At 40.8% G+C, this 19,545-nt stretch overlaps 1 protein-coding gene across 2 annotated transcripts in view; it reads right to left on the bottom strand.

Moving 5' to 3' along the window:
• The window catches only part of grid2 (glutamate receptor, ionotropic, delta 2), a 979,554-nt gene that overhangs the window by 409,275 nt on the left and 550,734 nt on the right, over nucleotides 1-19,545 (bottom strand). The gene's annotated exons all lie outside the window — the stretch shown is intronic.

The following is a 19,545-nucleotide window of genomic DNA, read 5'->3' as shown; positions in this document are numbered from 1 at the left end:
GGATGGGAGGGTTCTTTGATGATGTTGGCATCCTACCGCAGCAATGGGAAGTGTAAATGGAGTCCATGGATGGGCAGTTAGCTTCCGTGATGGTCTGGGTTACCTTCTGGTGATCCTTTATAATCCTGGACAGGGTGATTGCCGCACAAGGCAATTATGCATCTGTAAAAGTTGGTAAGGGTCCTGATGGACATGCCTGAATAGATAAATTTGAGCGCTTTGGACCAGTTTATGTGCAGAAGAGAAGGTTGGGAGGAGATTTGAAGGTGCATTCAAAACCATGAGGAATCTGGATAGAGTAGACAGGGAGAAAATGTTCTCATTTTTGGAAAAATCAAAAAGGTAGCACAGATTAAAGGGAATTGACAAAAGAAGCTATAAGAAGATGGAGTGAAATTGTTTCATGCTGTAAATGGTTAAATGTTACTCCTCACTGGGGAGTGTACTGGAAATCAAGGTCCACTATTTCCAGAGTCATTACGAAAGTTAAGGGTTTTAAAAGTATGCAAATATTTCCAAATCTACCTGTTATAGAACTCCAGGGTGACAGAAATCATGGAACAGTCTTCTTTACTTTACAAATATTACGATTTATTTTGATTAATTAAGACTCTAGCCACAGGTAAATATTTACAAACTATCAGCATATAACACTACTAATCAAAACTAAATTCCTTTTAAGAACTGTCCCTTGGACACATACACACAGACAGCAAAACAAACATGGGTGTTATAAATAGAAGGATAGCAGTTCAGTGGTCTCTGTTCACTTAATCAGCTGCAATGATTTATGTTCTGATTAGTCTTCCTTCTCTGGATGCTTTCACCGGTTTGCAAATATAAAGGGTCTCTAACTTATTGATTAAAAGTCACAGATTGTAACAATTTCAAAGGGGAATAAACCCAATTTTCTTTAGACTTAAGGTGGCTTTTGCTGCAAAGAACAGGGACATGTTTGAGCTTTTGGAATTCTATTGGTTTCTCAGCATCCTGTTCACAGTCACAAGCTGTTAAGCTAGCTCGGAACTGATCACATAGTTGCTGGCAGGCAGGTGGCCTTTGCCGATAGCTGGTCACTAGTCCATAAACCAATCAACTACTTGTTGCCAGTGATGTGTACACACTCCTTGGTTCCAGCTAATCTTCAAATTACACTTCAACTACTGGTTGAACAAGCAGCTGTGTAAACAGTGCTTACAATGAGTGCTGGGTTACTTTCTCTTAAAAACTGAGGTAATCCTTCACAAATCCTTTATTTTAAAAATAGTCCTTTTCACATTTTGGTCCACAATTAGAAATACAGAAAAAAAAAAGACATAGTCGTTACTTTAAAACCCAGTATGCACTGCCAGAGAGAGTGATAGAGGCAGACTCAATCGAGGCACTTGGAAAGAAAGTGGGTTATTATCTGAAAAGGAAGAGCCTACAGGGATTGTGGCGAGAAGGTAAAGGAGTAGGAATCACAGTCGGTATAAACATAATTTTGCACAGAAACAGTGGACTGAATGGCCTCCTATGCTGTAACCATTCTGCAATTCTGTAATTCTTTAACCATGACTAAAAAGAGGTGAGAGACTTTCATCAATTTTAAATCACATGGCTTTGAAAGCAATTATTTTGAGATATGTCTGCAGCTCCTCTATAGAATGCAGAATGGCAGAGGATTAATCATTATCAGGTGAAGAGGTTGGAGATTACATCAAAGATCAGGCAGTTTACAAAGAGGAAAATAACAAAAAAAATACAAGAATGAATAATAAGTTGAAAATCATCTGGTTTTCCTGTGCTTCATGTAATGGGGACAAATGTATTGCTTGGCCACAAAGCACAGAGAAAGGGACAGATACCGATAACATCGGACCATTTTTTCCCATCATCCCTCAAACCAGCAACTTGTCTGACCTGTCAGATGGCCTCTTCCTGCACTGTATAATGTTCTGATTTGATAATTGACTCAGTCAACAGAAGTAGATTGGCATCTACTTTAAAACACCAGTGAGATGTTAAATAAATGCACTGTATGTCCATGGATAAGTATTACATAATGACTTATTACTTTCAATATATTTTATGTGAAATGAGTCCACATTTCCATAATAGATTAATTTTTTTTGTTCTTTGTTTACTCGTTTTAATTAGTCACCTCCTCTCTCTCTCTCTCTCTCTCAGTTTTCAGATTCTCTCCATAATGCGAAGATAGTTAATCCTTTTAGCAATGTAGCAGCGCTACAGTTGCTATGGCAACATTCATTTTCAGACAAGGAAGAAGAAATACGGCATTTATTTTTCCTTACCAACCTTTCAGTTATTTGCTTTGAACCATTTCCTGCTTTGTTTTCAAAGTTCCCCGAAAGCTTCATCGTGTCCAATAAAACAAAGGTGCAATAAATTATTGCAAAAAAACCAGTCCACTAGAATAAGGACCACAAAGGTCTGAGGTATTATGGTCCTGTCGTTGAGGGGAAATGCAGGTAGAGATCACACAGATGATAATGGAAGGATCCAAAGAGCATTTTTAAAGAAATAGCCAATGAAATAGCCACCACGGAGAGCTTTGCACATTTAAACTTGACGGTTGGGCCCAGAGGTTGAAAGGAAAATGAGAGGTCCTCAAACAATCAGACAATCTGTCAGCCATTCCACCCAAACCTGCAAAGATACCAATGCAGGCCGGAGAGAAAGAGAGCGAGAGAGCACCTCAAGACTGAGGGGGCCTTTTCTGACTTATTAAACATGTCTAATTGTCAAAAGGGGTCACCAATGATTTGGAGGGCCAACCTGTCCACTAGTTGGCCTAGTTGTGGCCTGACTGCAATGGAAGATTCAAAGGGGAGGAAGTTCCTCAGTGGGATGGAGTGCGGCCCCAGGATGCTTACTCGATCCATTAACTGTGTTTCAGCTCTGGTAAGGGGAGTGAGGGGGGCTCCACTCCAAGTAGAAAACTCCTGCTGAAGTGAGGGGTCTGAAGAATAATTTTCACTTGCACATTAATAGGGCTACCAACCAATGGCAGGCAGGCACATGGTACAATACTGACAGATTGAAAAAAGCCCTGATGCCAAACCATGGTGGGAAACTGGAAGTCCATCTGCCTCTGGTCCCATATGTGCAGTCATTTCAAAATGTAGGACTTGGTTACAGCTGGTGTAGCTGTGATACTATGGTGCTTCAACAAAGACAAATTCATTAAGTACAATGATCTCGGTCCAATGCTTCTGTGGTACTGTGCTTGGATTGGCAAACAGCATTCTAACATGGTCAAAGTTGTCTCTTTTTCCAGAATAGTTTATTCTAAGTAAGCAACTGCAAAAAAAAAACTGTTAATTGATTTCCAGATAAATAAGGTTTAATGGTCACATTGCTGGGTATTCAACTGAAGGTATTTTAATAACAGCTTCCCACCAGATTAGAAAGGCTTTAGTTTAAGTTAACATGAGACGCTTGTCCTCAAAATACTTTATTAAACAAGGGATGGTGCAACAGGGAGTACAAAGAAATTTGTAATTTGGATTTTTCATCTTCACCCTCCTCACCCCCTCAACCACAAGCACACGATATACATAGCTGAATCTGACAGCTTGTAAGACAGAATCTATTAAAACTGATGGAATGACCAGATTAGGGAGCAAGAACTGTATCTCAGGATGCCATTCTTGTACAATGGGCAAGAGAGAACACAGTAAAATGGTAAATGTCTCATGGGGTGACCATTCTGTCGGATTGTTGATAATCAAAGAAGAAAAGAAATGCAGACTAGGGTATTAACATGAAGAAAGCAGACTTATATTCATATCAAGCTTTTCTGTCTCTCAGAATCACCTCAAAGTGTTAGACATGTAATTAGTTTTGAACTAATTTCTCTGGCATAGCGTGAGATTTTTGTAATTATCACCCCAGGATGATCTGGTGCACAGATGTTAGAACCTATCCAATGTGCATTGCACTGATGCCGATGGAATGAATCGTGGGTTGTATAAAGAGCAGAATATCTATTCTGTCAGATAACCAGCCAGATGGTGAAGATAAAAATTTACAACATAGTTTGTCGAACTCAAGGCTGATCGTCTGGATGTGAACCTTAAATCGTGGGGCTATACGTTATCCTTCTATTAGAATGTATAAACTCTCAGTTGTGGAGAGTATATTTTCCTAAGAGAATATAGGAACAGAGAATGCAGCGACTGTTAAGTCCCTTGGGCATGAAATAGTTACACAACCTAAGTGGCATTTTTTTCCTTTATTCCTTCTGGAATGTGGACATCAGTGGCAGGGCTAACATTTATTGCCCCTCTGATCTGTCCTTGAATGGAGTGACTTATTCAGCCTATCATAAAATCCCTAATGTGCAGAAATGGGCCATTCGGCCCAACAACTCTACACTGATTCTCAGAAGAGTAACCCACCCAGACCCATTCCCCTATCCTGTTAACCTACATTTCCCCTGATTAATGCAGTTAGTCACCTATCCCAGGACAAGTTAAGAATCAATCACATGGCTTTGGGTCTGGAGAGCTAAACCTGGCAAAGATGGTAGATTTCTTACTCTAAGCATAAGCCATAGAACCAGTAGATTTGCATGACAATCAATGACAGTTTGGTGGCAGCTCGTTGAATTAAGTGCTCCATTCCAGATCTTTTTGTTATTTCCCTGGTAACTTGAAAATTCCAATCGGAATGTGACTTTCATTGGCATCTTCTGACTTCCGCTGAAGTGATACATTCCAGTCAATTTCACACTGTTTGTATGAAACCTGCCCTTGAAGGTGAGAGGCAATGAAACAATATGGGGATTGTTTCAACTCTTCTGAAATGGTGCACCCAGCCCTCCCTTTGACATTGGTATAAGGAATGGTCTTGCGAGAAGCTAGATGAAGGGGTGAAATTTACATTTTTTAAAAAAGGAAAAACATTGCAGCAATGTTTAATGAAAAAGGCGATCCTTATTATTTTGTCTCAGAATGTGTGAATTGAACGGAGACCAAGGAAATGAAAGAAGCTGGCAGAAAAAAAACTAAATAATTTGTTCAGCAGTAGAACTGCAGTCAGAGTTATACAAGTGATAATTGTACCTCAATCATATTAATAAGTCACATCATTATATAACATAAAATTGCAACAATGAGCAATTGGTGAGGGTCTTGATGGTGTTTGTATGTGATTGGTATCTTTATAATTAGCCCACATGATTAGCTAGGGGAGATGCTGGGATTGTGGCATTGACAAATGTCTAATAGTTAAATAAATGTTGGGTATTAAGGTTCAAATAACACCGAGATTAACTAGGTCAGAAATTAGTTTTTAATAATTCATTCATGGGGTGTGAACAATGCTGCTGGGCCAGCATTTATTGCCTTGGAGACAGTGGTGGTGAGCTGCCATCTTGAACCACTGAAGTATCTGTGCTGTAGGTATACCCACAATGCTATTAGAAAGGGAGTTTCAGGATTTTGACCCGGGAACACTGATGAAATAGCAACATATTCCCAAGTCAGGATAGTGCAAGAGGGGAACATGTAGGTGGTGATATCCTCATGTACTTGCATCCTTGATAGAAGAGGTCATGGGTTTAGAAGGTGCTTTTGAAAGAGCCATGGTGAATTCCTGCAGATGGTAGGGACTGCTGGTACTGAATATCAGTGGTGGGAGTGGATGCTTGTGGAATATGATGCCATTTCAACCTGACTTCTTTGCCCTGGGTGTTATCAAACTTTTTGTTGCAGCTTCTCTCATCCAGGCAAGTGGACAGTACTCCTTTACCTTCCTGACTTGTGCCTCACAGATGGTGGACAATCTCTGAGGAGTCAATTATTCAGTGGATGCTTTTTAGCTTTTGACCTGCTCTGGTAGTCACGGTATTTATATGGCTAGTTCAGTTCAGTTTTTGGTCAATGGCAATCTACAGGATGTTGATAATAGGGGATTCAGTGATGGTAATGGCCAGTAAATTTCAAGAGGTGTTGGTTAAATTCTGTCTTGTTGGAGGTGATCATTACTTGGCATTTGTATGTTACTTGGCAGCCCATGGCTGGATTTAGGTCTTGCTCCAAATCTGGTCATTTGTGAAGTAGTACATTTGAGGAGGAGGCAAAGAAGGTGATGAATTCGAAGAAGTGCAGAATATCCACTAGGGAGTGCATATTCACAGGTCCCTGCAGGTAGTAGGACAAGTTAAGAAGGTACACAGGATACTTTAATTGCTAATGCGTGCAACTATAGTGATTGGTGGCTGTGGGATAACTATGCAAAATGACAATAGACAATAGGTGCAGGACTAGGCCATTCTGCCCTTCGAGCCTACACCACCATTCAATATGATCATGGCTGATCATCCTTAATCAGTATCCTGTTCCTGCCTTATGATTAGATTAGATTACCTTACAGTGTGGAAACAGGCCCTTCGGCCCAATAAGTCCACACCGACCCGCCGAAGCGCAACCCATCCATACTCCTACATTTACCCCTTACCTAACACTACGGGCAATTTAGCATGGCCAATTCACCTGACCTGCACATCTTTGGACTGTGGGAGGAAACCGGAGCACCCGGACAAAACCCACGCAGACACAGGAAGAACGTGCAAACTCCACACAGTCAGTCGCCTGAGGCGGGAATGGAACCCAGGTCTCTGGCGCTGTGAGGCAGCAGTGCTAACCACTGTGCCACCGTGCCGCCCAAACCCTTGATTCCACTATCCTTGAGAGCTCTATCCAACTCTTTCTTAAATGAATCCAGAGACTGGGCTGCCACTGCCCTCTGGGGCAGAGCATTCCACACAGCCACCACTCTCTGGGTGAAGGAGTTTCTCCTCATCTCTGTCCTAAATGGTATACCCCGTAGTTTTAAGCTGTGTCCTCTGGTTCGGCACTCACCCTTCAGCGGAAACATGTTTCCTGCCTCCAGAGTGTCCAATACTTTAATAATCTTATATGTCTCAATCAGATCCCCTCTCCGGCTTCTAAACTCAAGGGTATACAAGCCCAGTCGCTCCAGTCTTTCAGCGTAAGGTAGTCCCGCCATTCCAGGAATTGACCTTATGAACCTACGCTGCACTCCCTCAATAGCCAGAATGTCTTTCCTCAAATTTGGAGACCAGAACTGCACACAGTACTCCAGGTGTGGTCTCGCCAGGGCCCTGTACAGCTACAGAAGAACCTCTTCGCTTCTATACTCAATCCCTCTTGTTATGAAGGCCAGCATGCTATTAGCCTTCTTCACTGCCTGCTGTTACCTGCATGCTTACCTTCATTGACTGGTGCACAAGAACACCCAGATCTCTTCATACTGCCCCTTTACCTAAATGGATTCCATTTAGGTAGTAATCGGCCTTCCTGTTCTTGCCACCAAAGTGGATAACCATATATTTATCCACATTAAACTGCAACTGCCATGCATCTGACGACTCACCTAACCTGTCCAGGTCACCCTGTAATCTCCTAACATCCTCCTCACATTTCACCCTGCCACCCAGCTTAGTATCATCAGCAAATTTACTAATTTTATTACTAATACCATCTTCTATATCATTAACATATATTGTAAAAAGCTGCGGTCCCAGCACTGATCCCTGAGGTACCCCACTGGTCACTGCCTGCCGTTCCGAAATGGAGCCATTTATCACTAATCTTTGTTTCCTATCAGCCAACCAACTTTCAATCCAAGTTAGTACTTTGTCCCCAATGCCATGCGCCCTAATTTTGCTCACTAACCTCCTATGTGGGACTTTATCAAAAGCTTTCTGAAAGCCCAGGTACACTACATCTACTGGATCTCCCTCGTCCATCTTCAGAGTTACAACAGTAAACCACAACTAAATTCATGAGGACTGTTCTGATCAACTCATTATAGCAAGGAATTGTGATTGCAGTGAAAAGTTAAACAGGATTTTTTTAAGGTTATTGCCAGAAATGCAAAATGTGAAAAGTGATAGGTCAAGATTATCGTTAAAGCAGTCAAGGCTGAAGGAAGATTGAACTGAGCTGTACAAAGTCATGAGGAGCCTGGATAGAGTGGACAGGAACATATTAGTTCCCATTGTCAGGAGGTCACTATCCAAGGTGGCAAGGTGGAAGGAGTGAGAGGTATAATGAGCGAGTCGAGAAATACTTTCATCCAGTGTTGTGGGGGCTTGGAACTTAGTGCTTAAAAAGGTGAGAGGGACAGAAATCTGTAGTCCATTTAAAATTTACTTGAATCAAAAAGTGGGATTAATCTGCATGGATGTGACGGGCTGAAAGATCTCATATGGTGCCAAGATGTTTCGAAGTTTCCACTTTATCATTCATGTGAATAATATGTTTTGTAAGCTACTGCTCATTAAGTTGAAAATCACACCTTTGAATCTTGGAAGTAGGTAGAATTGTAAGAGAGATGATGCATTTGATAATTAATATGAAAGATAAACAAGACCACTATCCTACAGATTTCTCAATTCTCAACAACACTAATCCAATATTTAGTACCGCTTCTCATTAATAACAAATTACGTATCTGTCTGTTCACACCATTAATCGACAATGGTCCTTTGAGTCATCGCATAATTAAATGACCTCAAGCCTCTTTATTGAATGAGAGGCTGGTCTCAAAACTAACCAGCTTCATGAAAATTCATTTAAAGACAATAAGTACTTCTCAAATCAGTGACACTCTCAAAAGATGCAAGATTTTTTGTATCATATTTATTTCCTGGATACCCATTTAAACAGATCCATCATTATTGATATATTCTTTTTCAAAAGGATGATATCAAAATCATCCCAGAGGTCTACAGCACAGAGAAAGATCCTTCGACTCATCAAGTTAGAATATTGCATGCATTTCTGGTCTCCTACCTATCGGAAAGATGTTGTGAAACTTGAAAGGGTTCAGAAAAGATTTACAAGGACGTTGCCAGGGTTAGAGGATTTGAGCTATAGGGAGCGGCTGAATAGGCTGGGGCTTTTTTCTCTGGACCGTCGGAGGCTGAGGGGTGACCTTATAGAGGTTAACGAAATTATGAGAAGCATGGATAGGGTAAACAGACAAAGTCATCTCCCTGGGGTGGGGGTGGGGGGAGAGTCCAGAACTAGAGGGCATAAGTTTAGGGTGAGAGGGGAAAGATATAAAAGAGACCTAAAGGGCAACTTTTTCACACAGAGGGTGGTACACGTATGGAATGAGCTGCCAGAGGAAGTGATGGAGGTTGGTACAATTGCATTTGGATGGATATATGAATAGGAAGGGTTTGGAGGATATGGGCTGGGTGCTGGCAGGTGGGACTAGATTGGGTTGGGATATCTGGTCAGCATGGACGGGTTGGACCGAAGGGTCTATTTCCATGCTGTACATCTCTATGACTCTATGACTCTGTATCTGCACCTGACTATTCTAATCTCACTGCGAGGGGGGGGGGAAGAAAACTCAATGCTCATTAAAATTCATGTTGACAAGGGTTTCACTGCTATTCCTTTACAAAACAAATCCTGGAACATTTTCGGTCTAAATATATGACAGTCTAATAATTTTTGCCTGCTTTAAATAGCAGCCACTATGCAGTGGAAGGGATTCTCATTATCCAAGGCTGAAAATGCACGAGATTTTAAAAGAGGTAACAAAACTATCTCCGGAAAATACTCACTGAAGATTGTGACCTAAAGAGAAGGGAATGTGTGAATGGGGATGCATAAATTGCAAGGAAACTACAAGAGATTGAGACTAATAGATCAGGGCAGCAATTCGGGCTCTAGTAACAGAGGTGCAACAAGTCTGAGCAGAGAATATGAACATAAGAGATTGGTCAGGGATTGCCGAAACAGTAGAAAGAGAGGGAGTTCAGTGATCTGCATCTGGATGCATGCAGAATTCAGAACAAGTTGCTAACAAAGAACAAATGAAACATGTCTGACCTGGTAGTATCAGAGAGACATGCTTGCAAGGTAACCAAGGCTGGGACCTCAATATTGAAGGATATTTGGCATTTTGAAAAGATAAAGTGAAGAAAAGTTGGAGCAGTAGCTCTCTGGAGATTTAACGTCGAGTCCAATTAGATTCTTCCTGTCTCTCTACAGTTGATGCCAGACCTGCTGAGTTTCTTCAGCAATTTTTACTTTTGTTTCAGAATTGCAGAACCCACAGTGTTTTGCTTTTATTTGAGTCTTCAAAACAATGTTTTACTTTGATCAGACTTACAACACAATGTCACTAGGCTAGTAACCCATAGGCCCTTGCTAACAGTGAAAGGCTACAGGTTCAAATCCCACCTGAGCAGTGGGGGAGTTTGAATTCAGTTGATAAAATCTGGAACTGAAAAGATAGATAATCTCAGTAACAGTGAGCATGAAACCCATTGGGTTCACCAAAGGCTTTAAGGAAAGGCTTGTTGATAAGCACATGTCTGTCCTTCATGTAGCTCCAGATCCATAGCATTGCTGTTAACTCTTAACTACACATTGAGAATGGCTGAACAAGCCAATCAATTCAAGGGCATTCAGGATAGGCAACAAATACTTGCCTTGCCAGTAGCTCCCACATCTCATGAGAAATGAAAAAAAAAGGAAGTTTAGTAAAAGGGTTATGTTCAAAACTGGTTGGATGAGGTGGATTCCCAGAATGCCACTTGATGCCAAAATGTAGCCTTAATGTAGAGTGGAGTGGAAGACAAACCTGATGACACCATTTAAGTCATAAAGGAAGAGAAAGCAATTAAAGACACACATATATGCATAACATACAGATTCCAGTCACAACTGGGAAGTACTGACATTTGTCCATTGTGAAGATGCTTCTAGTGGCTAGAGACATCAGCTTCCTGTCAAAATTAGGTCTGAATTTAAGTGAAATTCAAAGGGATAAGGCCCGTTAACCTCATTAATTGTTCAGGCTTTACTCTTGTGGCTTTTATTTGTATGAACTGACTGGAAATGCTATCTACATCAAATGTATCATATAAATGCAAGTTATTGTTGTGGTTGTTCCACTCAATTTGAAAACATCATTATAGCTCCAGGGTTTGTGTTAAATCAATATTTTCCAATTTCCATGAATGATTAATGCCTTAGAATTGCTTGCATCAGAAATACTCCATGTTTGGTACTCAAAGGAACCATTACATAACTCATCAAATTAGAATCAATGGACAGCTTTAAAAGTGAAGTGGGATTATAACCATTGGAAGTTGTACACAGAAATGATTAATTATAATTAATAATTGTTGATTTCTGTTCAAGAAAGGCAGTGGGAGGCATTAAGGAGGTAAGAAAGTGGGGGAGTATAAAAAAGGACAATAATACAAGAACTTGGATTGAAAACGGTTGGTGGACTTAAATATAAAACTTGTGTGACTCTAGACTTATCTCCTCAATCCAATCCAAAAACAATCCTTGGGTGTGAAACTCTAATTAAATCCCTGTTTTCTTCCTCAGATGTAGGATCCAAGATCATGCATTACTGATGGAAAACAGTCATTGAAAATTAATTACTAGGGTTAGTCTATGATCATAGATGGAGCTGGATTTATCCCTTTGAAAAGGTATGTTTGATTCCACGATACAAAACAAAGAACTGCAAACACTGGAGATCTGAAACAAAAACAGAATTTATGGGAGAAACTTTAGCAGGTCTGGGCAGCTTCTGTGGGAAGAAAGGAGAGTTAACATTTTGATGCTTGTGACTCTTCATCAGAATGGATTCAGTTCCAGGTTGGGAACTTGCTTTCCTCATCAGCTTTTCAGGAAGCAGAATTTCCTGAGGAACAGGGCCTGAGAATGGGTCTGCTGCCCATTTAAACTAACTCCAGAATGGGCAGCTTATAAAACCCACCTATTTGCCATCTGTTCCCAAATACATCATCCGAGATGGAATTTGCAATGATCATTTAGCTATACTGGGAAGGCCTCAAGATGCATTTAAACATCAAATTGCTTTTAAAGCCATCAGGGACACCAGGAGATAACACCAGACTAAAATGAAGTCCCAGACCAACCACATGAACACACATCGACTGTGGCAAGGTGTACATGATATAACGGGCTACAATGTGAAGTCAAGTAGAAATACTGGCAATAGTGCATCCCTCCCTGATGAACTCAATGCTTGCTTTGAACAGAAAGTCAGTGAAAGATGTTACCTATTCCAACAGCCTCGGATGCACCTGTACCCACAGTCATCGCTACAGAGATCAGATTAGCCATCTTGGGAATGAACCCATGGAAAGACACTTGCCTAGATGGAGTTCCCAGCCGTGCACTTAGATCCTGTGTGGGTCAGATGGCCGGAGTATTCGCAGCCATCTTTAACCTCTCCTTACTCCGAAGTGGGGTTCCCACGTGCTTCAAGAAAACCACCATCATCCTGGTTCCAAAGAAAAGCCAGGCAGTGGCTCAGACATCCATTGTTATGAAGTACTTCGGGAGGTTAGTAATGGCACATATCAACTTCAGCTTCCCAGAATGCCTTGACCCACTACAATTCATTTACCATCACAATAGGTCCATGGCAGACACCATCTCCCTGGCCCTGCACTCATCCCCGGAACATCTGGATAACAAGGGCACCTATGTCGAACTCTATTTATTGACTTAAGCTGTACCTTCAAAACCATATTTCCAACAAAACTCATCTCCAAACTCTGAGACTTAGGACTCTGTTCTGCTGTCTGCAACTGGATTCTCGACTTCCTGACCTGGAGTCTACGATCAGTAAGGATAGGTGACAACACCTCTACCACAGGAATCCTGAACACCAGTGCCCTGAAGGCTGCATACTCAATCTTTTACTGTATTCCTTTTACACTCACAACCGTGTGGGCAAATTCAACTCTAACTATTTAGAAATTTACTGATGACACCACTGCTGTGGGTCAGATGTCAAACAATGTCTAGACAGAGCATAAGAAAGAGACAGCAAATTTAGTGGCATGGTATAAAGATAACAATCTCTTCCTCAACGTCAGCAAAATTAAGGAGCTGGTCATTAACTTCAGAAAACAGAGTGGAGGACACGCCTCTGTCTGTATCACCAACAATCTGTTATGGTCCGTTCATGTCGATGCTATAGTCAAGAAAGCACACGAGAAAGAAAACATAAGGAACACAAGAAATGCATCTACTTCCTCAGACATCTAAGGAAATTTGGCATGTCCACAATAACGCTTGCCAACTTTTACAGATGCAACATAGAAAGCATCTTATTTGGATGCATCACAGATTATGACAATTTCTCCACCCAAGACCACAAAAAAAATTACAGAATTGTGAACACAGTTCAGTCTGTTAAGAAAACCAGACTTCCTTCCATTAACTCTGCTTATACTTCCCGCTGCCTCGGGAAAACAGCCAACATAATCAAAGACCCCTCCCACCCCATTATATGCTCTTCCACTCTCTTCCATTGGGCAGAAAGTACAAAATTTTGAAAACATGTACCAACAGATTTAAGAATAGCTTCTTCCCCATTGTTATCAGACTTATGAACAGACCTCTCACACATTAGAGTTGATCTTTTTCAGCAGCTGTAAAACTATATTCTGCATTCTGTTCTATTAGCATCCAGGGAACAGGAGAATCGATGTTTCGGGCATAAGCCCTTCTTCAGGACAATGAGCTTGGCTTCCCATGACCAGGCTAGAAATAATATGGTTTTCTAAGTATAATAGGGTGTAATCTAAAGTAGTCACACCTGACTCAAAACATTATCAAACCAACAATAGACAAAATAATGAGACCATTTTACTCTTCTGTATTCCCGAAGAAGGGCTTATGCCCGAAACGTCGATTCTCCTGTTCCCTGGATGCTGCCTGACCTGCTGCGCTTTTCCAGCAACACATTTTCAGCTCTGATCTCCAGCATCTGCAGACCTCACTTTCTCCATTCTGTTCTATTACCCTGTTTTACTTATGTCCAGTATGATTTATCTGGATAGCACACAAAACAATACTTTACACTGTGTCTCTGTACATGGGACAGTGATAAATCAAACGAGGGATTTCAGAAGTATTCCAAATTAAATGCATTTTCTGATGTAGTAAATGTTAGAACAGAAAGATAATAATAAAGCTCTATAAACATGAATAAAAGTGAAATACTGCAGATGGAGATACTCAATAGTTCTGGCAGCATCTGTGGAAAGGAAAACAGAATTAATGTTTTGAGTCAGGTGTGACTACTTAGAAAACCATATTATTTCTAGCCTGGTCATGGGAAGCCAAGCTCATTGCTACATATCTTCCTTTGCATTTATTTGGTTAAACATGAAATCTTTGTTGAGAGTACTTCTTCATTTCTGTCAAGTTGATAGATCCAAGTTCTGCATTTCAATTCAAATTGGTAATGTACAATGCTTTGGTTAAAGAGAGAAATAAGATTGTTTTCACTATCAATCATTTTCAGGATAATAGACAAGAAAATGTACTTTATCATGACCATTTATTGATAGATGTAATAAAAAGAATATATATTGGTACATTAGTAAAAGCCAACAATAGACAAAATAATGAGACCATTTTACTCTTCTGTATCAGCAGGGAAAGAACATGAATGTTTAATTCACATAACCATTTTACTTTGGCCTAATTTTGAAGGGCTTTTCTCTTCCATGATGCATGTTATTTCAGACCAGATGTTCAGGGATAAGGATGTAGTTTTAAGCTGACACACATTAGTGACAATTAAAGAACTGATGTTCACTCTGCATTTAAAGTTGTATTTAGGACACCACGATAATTACAACACCGGGAAACAGGCCATTCTGTGTTTGCCTTCCACATGAGGAGTCCTAACCACAATCTTTCTCCGAATTTTCCGTCAACTGCTAATCAAATATATTCTTGAATATCCGATATGATATCTGCCCGTCATTAACTCCTTGACCGTTCTTCATAATGTGACAATCCTTCTGTATGAAACATAAAGTTCTCCTGCTCTTTGTCCTAGATCTCATGCTCATTCTGATCAGTGATCCTTGTAGTCCCTGAAAATACTAGCCTAGAAATTGGATTGTATCGAAATAGATTTAAGGCAACAAATGAATGCACATTAGGTGTGGGCCACACACTATCTTAATACCTTGTAGATATCCAGGTCCCCTATCTAAAATAGAAGGATGTTTAGTCCATCGTCTAGGCAGCTAACTTCTAATTCAGGTTCCTTCCCAGAAGTGGCTAAGGCCTGATCACAGATGATTCTGTGCATATTGGAGTTCTCCTCTCAGCCCCACAGCAATTCACCCACTGCTTCTTGAAAAGATTGCAGCAGGTTGATATCCAAACGTTAAGTAAAAGAATCCTTTAGTGTCCCATCATCCAGTTTCAACCAATAGGTTTTTACACTCTGTTATCCCCTTCTGATTGATTTGAATGTGTTTTCTTTGCTCCTAACTTTACACAACCTGACCTGTACCTGCTGTGTAAGACCTTTCCAAGACTTTCTCAAAGTCCATGTACACTGTATCCACTCCATTTTCTTCAACAGTCATATATTACTGGTCATCAGGTTTGTCATGTTGGGTATTGCTGTGCAGAGTAGATTGTCTTGACCTATTCTTTTTGCTTAGTTGAGCTCTGCTTTGCAGGATGCAGAATCAAACAAAACTCCAGGCATCTGAATGTATAATTTAGGTTGATACCTTAGTGCAATACTGCAGGTCTGCTGCACTGACAGTACTATCATTTACATAAAGAGAGAGATGTTAAATAAAGGTCTTGCCATTTGACACAAAAGATCCTAATATTTATATTTGATGAAAAAAATCTAGACTTTGTTGAATGTCTCACTATGTGGAGGAAAAAAATGTCAGGTTTCTTGGTTCTCAGTGATATTTAATAAAGCTGGCAACTGGTATGATGGGTAGAAATTGGTATATTCCCTAAATAAAAACCCAACAAACTGCAGATGCTGTAAATCTGAAACAGAAACTCTGATACTGGAAAAGCTCAGCATCTGTGGAGAGAAGTTAGAGTTAATGTTTCAGCTTCAGTGACCCTTCTTCAGAACTGACCTTTTCCAGCAATTTCTGGTTTTGGTATATTCCCTGTTTGACATATCTGTTTACCATTATAATTTGACCTGATCATAATCTTGCACATACCAGACAATGATTGTGTAGAACTTATAATACATAGAGTCATAGAGATGTACAGCATGTAAATAGACCCTTCGGTCCAACCCGTCCATGCCGACCAGATATCCCAACCCAATCTAGTCCCACCTGCCAGTACCCAGCCCATATCCCTCCAAACCCTTCCTATTCATATACCCATCCAAATGCTTCTTAAATGTTGCAATTGTACCAGCCTCCACCACTTCCTCTGGCAGCTCATTCCATACCTGTACCACCCTCTGTGTGAAAAAGTTGCCCCTTAGGTCTCTTTTATATCTTTCCCCTCTCACCCTAAACCTATGCCCTCTAGTTCTGGACTCACTGACCCCAGGGAAAAGACTTTGCCTATTTACCCTATCCATGCCCCTCATAATTTTGTAAACCTCTATAAGATCACCCCTCAGACGTTCTAGGGAGAAATACAGAATTAGACAATTCAGAATAACTTGTGCAGGCCAAATTTTATCCTTTAGAGTACCCCCCTCCCATTCCATTTCATTATATCCCATATTTCTCCCTTCCTATTTATGTCCTATATTTTCATGGATTACCCTGATAAATGTATTCATTCACCACCAGTATATTTGGAAGCAAGTTTCAAATTCTTAACAGTCTATGGGTTTTCTTGAACATTTGTTGGATTTATTAGTGACTATTAATAAATCAGTGACCTATGGTTTTTGGATCTTTCCCCCACCCTACACCCACAACATCACCCCCCCAACCCACATTGCTGTCCCCACACATGGAAATATATTGGACAAAATTTTAAATGGTCAGATTTTAAGCAAGTTAAAATCTCATCCCTTATCTCCCTGTTGATACCTTTATCGATGTTTCAGGTCATCCCTCAGACTTTCCGAGGGAAAAGAGAGACAAGACATGTCTTTATTGCCTTCCTGGCGTATATGGTAAGCAGGGTTTCAAAATAAGTCTGGAATAAAAATGTCAGATTCTTGATGTTGCGAAAAACTCAAGTTGTGTCCTTTCAAACCTTAAATGGCAACTTCAGAATCTCACTACCTTATTTCCATGCACTTGCTTCTCTTTAAAGTCCCAGTTTGTCCTGTTTGCCTATTCCCCTGTTTGGCAAGGAACAGGTAAAGCAGAGGGGGTAGCTGGGAGCTGCAGCTCACTGAATGCCTTTCCTGGACATTATGCAACTTTGCTTTGCTGTCCATCATCCCTGCATGCTCCCTGTCCACCATCCTCCTCCACCTTTCAAACATGGAACTCAGCATTGGCAAAAGACCAGCCTCACCCTATCATGCCAACTCTCGGACTGACGCAGACACCACTCGAAACCTTCAAGCTAATTAGCAGCTGATGTGTATTTCTGACTTATATACTTCAGTTGTATTGCATGTAGAGACAGACACGTGTCATGTAAATGTACTGACAACAGTGCAAGCATAATATGGCCCCTAGCTTGCCCCCTGGTGCACATAACTTCAGTGCTTACTTAAGGCTGCCAGCCCCTGTCTGAATAACATTCTGCAGTGTCTAGTGACAAAAACATTGTAAATTGCATTTGCATTGTGTGTTAGTTTCCTTTCATACATCAGAATGTTTGGGAGTTTGGTAGTTCAGTTGGCTGGTTGGTAATGTACAGTGATGCCAACAACACGGGTTCAAATCCTACGTCAGTTGAGGTCAACATGAGGTCCTGCCTTCGTGACCTAACCTCTTACCTGAGACATGGTGCCCCTCAAATTAATGCTACCACTGCCTGTATCTCTCTAATGAGAGACTCTGGCACTACAGCGATGTTAACAATGTTTACATGGCAAAAAGAAAAAATTGGGTGATTACAGTGCAGACTAATGATCTGAAAAACAGGTGGCTTTCAGATTTGTTTGCAGTGGTGAGGGCAAAACATGACAAAAATGAGGAAACTAAGAGAATTCAGTTCGAACCCAATATTCTGTCAGTCATGGCTCAATTAATAGTACCATACCAGAGTCTGAGGACGTAACTTTGATGATCCATTGAAGACTGGAGTGCCACAATCCAGGCTGCAGGGCAGTACTGAGGGATTGCTGCACTTTTACATGAAGCCTGAAACTGGAGGCCCCATCTCCTTGGCTGGTCAACATAAAGAATATTTTATCAGCACCATTTCACTGAAGAGACACAAAGCTCTTCCCTGGTCCCTGAGCAATATTACAAAAATAGTTCATCTGGTCATCATTGCATTCCTGCTTATGGGAACTTGTTATGCATAAGTTGACAGCTGCCTTTCAAACATCACAACAGTGACTACAGTTCATCTGCTGTAGGAAGCTGTTAGGATCATACTAGACTAATATTGTGACATTTTGTGGTTCACAAAGCTGCTAGATTAAAGGCGAGATAAAGCATTTTATGCACAGAAAGTATTTAATTTTTTAGATTAGATTACTTACAGTGTGGAAACAGGCCCTTTGGCCCAACAAGTCCACACTGACCTTCCAAACAGCAACCCACCCAGACCCATTCCCCTACATTTACCCCTTCACCTAACACTATGGGCAATTTAGCATGGCCAATTCACCTAACCGGCACATTTTTGGACTGTGGGAGGAAACCGGAGCAAACCCACGCAGATACTGGGAGAATGTGCAAACTCCACACAGAGAGTTGCCTGAGGTGGGAATTGAACCTGGTCTCTGGCGCTGTGAGGCAGCAGTGCTAACCACTGAGCCACCAGATTCAATTGAGGCACTGAAAGCAGTGATTACTCAAATAGGCACAATGTGAAGGTTTACAGGGGCAAGCCAGCACAGACATAATGGACTGAATGGCATCCTCCTGTACTGTAACAATTCTTTGAATTGCAAGTCTTTATTCTCATCCTAAAAAGATATTAAGGATTTAGGAATAAATCAACAAAAATGAGCATTTGTACCACGTAACAATTAGCTTCTGGAGGGAGAAATGCAAATGATAAAGTAGGGTGGGACAAGACTACAGTCAACTGAGATCCTTTTGGGGAAAAAGATTTGCTGGCTCTAAATTTCTTTTCGATATCTTACAAATTCTCCTGTGCCGTTGTAAAGCAAGTGGACTGACATCCGAATGTGCATACCACTGAAGCACCTGTAGCAGATCAGGATCTTATTTCTTGATAATAAGATTATTTTATAATGTCATAGTATATATTATAATGATGTTGTTCACTCTTAGATATATTAACTATTACTAACAAGCGGTAGGTAAGACACGTGTGACTCCATCAGGAGACCATGCCAGAGTCCAAGTGCCATTTTTTTAAAAATCAGACTTGGTACAGCTCCAGCAGAACTGATAAATGAACACTTTCATGAACACTAAATCTATAGAGAGAGAGAGAAATGCTGAGAGAGAGAGAGTGAGAGAGAGAGAGAGAGAGAGAGAGAGAGAGAGAGAAAGAGAAATGCTGAGAGAGAGAGAAATGCTGAGTGAGAGAGAGAGAGAGAGAGAGAGAGAGAAATGCTGAGAGAGAGAGAGAGAGAAAT

The sequence above is a fragment of the Chiloscyllium plagiosum genome, chromosome 32 (assembly GCF_004010195.1).
Source record: "Chiloscyllium plagiosum isolate BGI_BamShark_2017 chromosome 32, ASM401019v2, whole genome shotgun sequence".
In the NCBI taxonomy this organism is placed as follows: Eukaryota; Metazoa; Chordata; class Chondrichthyes; order Orectolobiformes; family Hemiscylliidae; genus Chiloscyllium; species Chiloscyllium plagiosum.
This window is presented reverse-complemented; position numbering and strand designations above follow the sequence as displayed.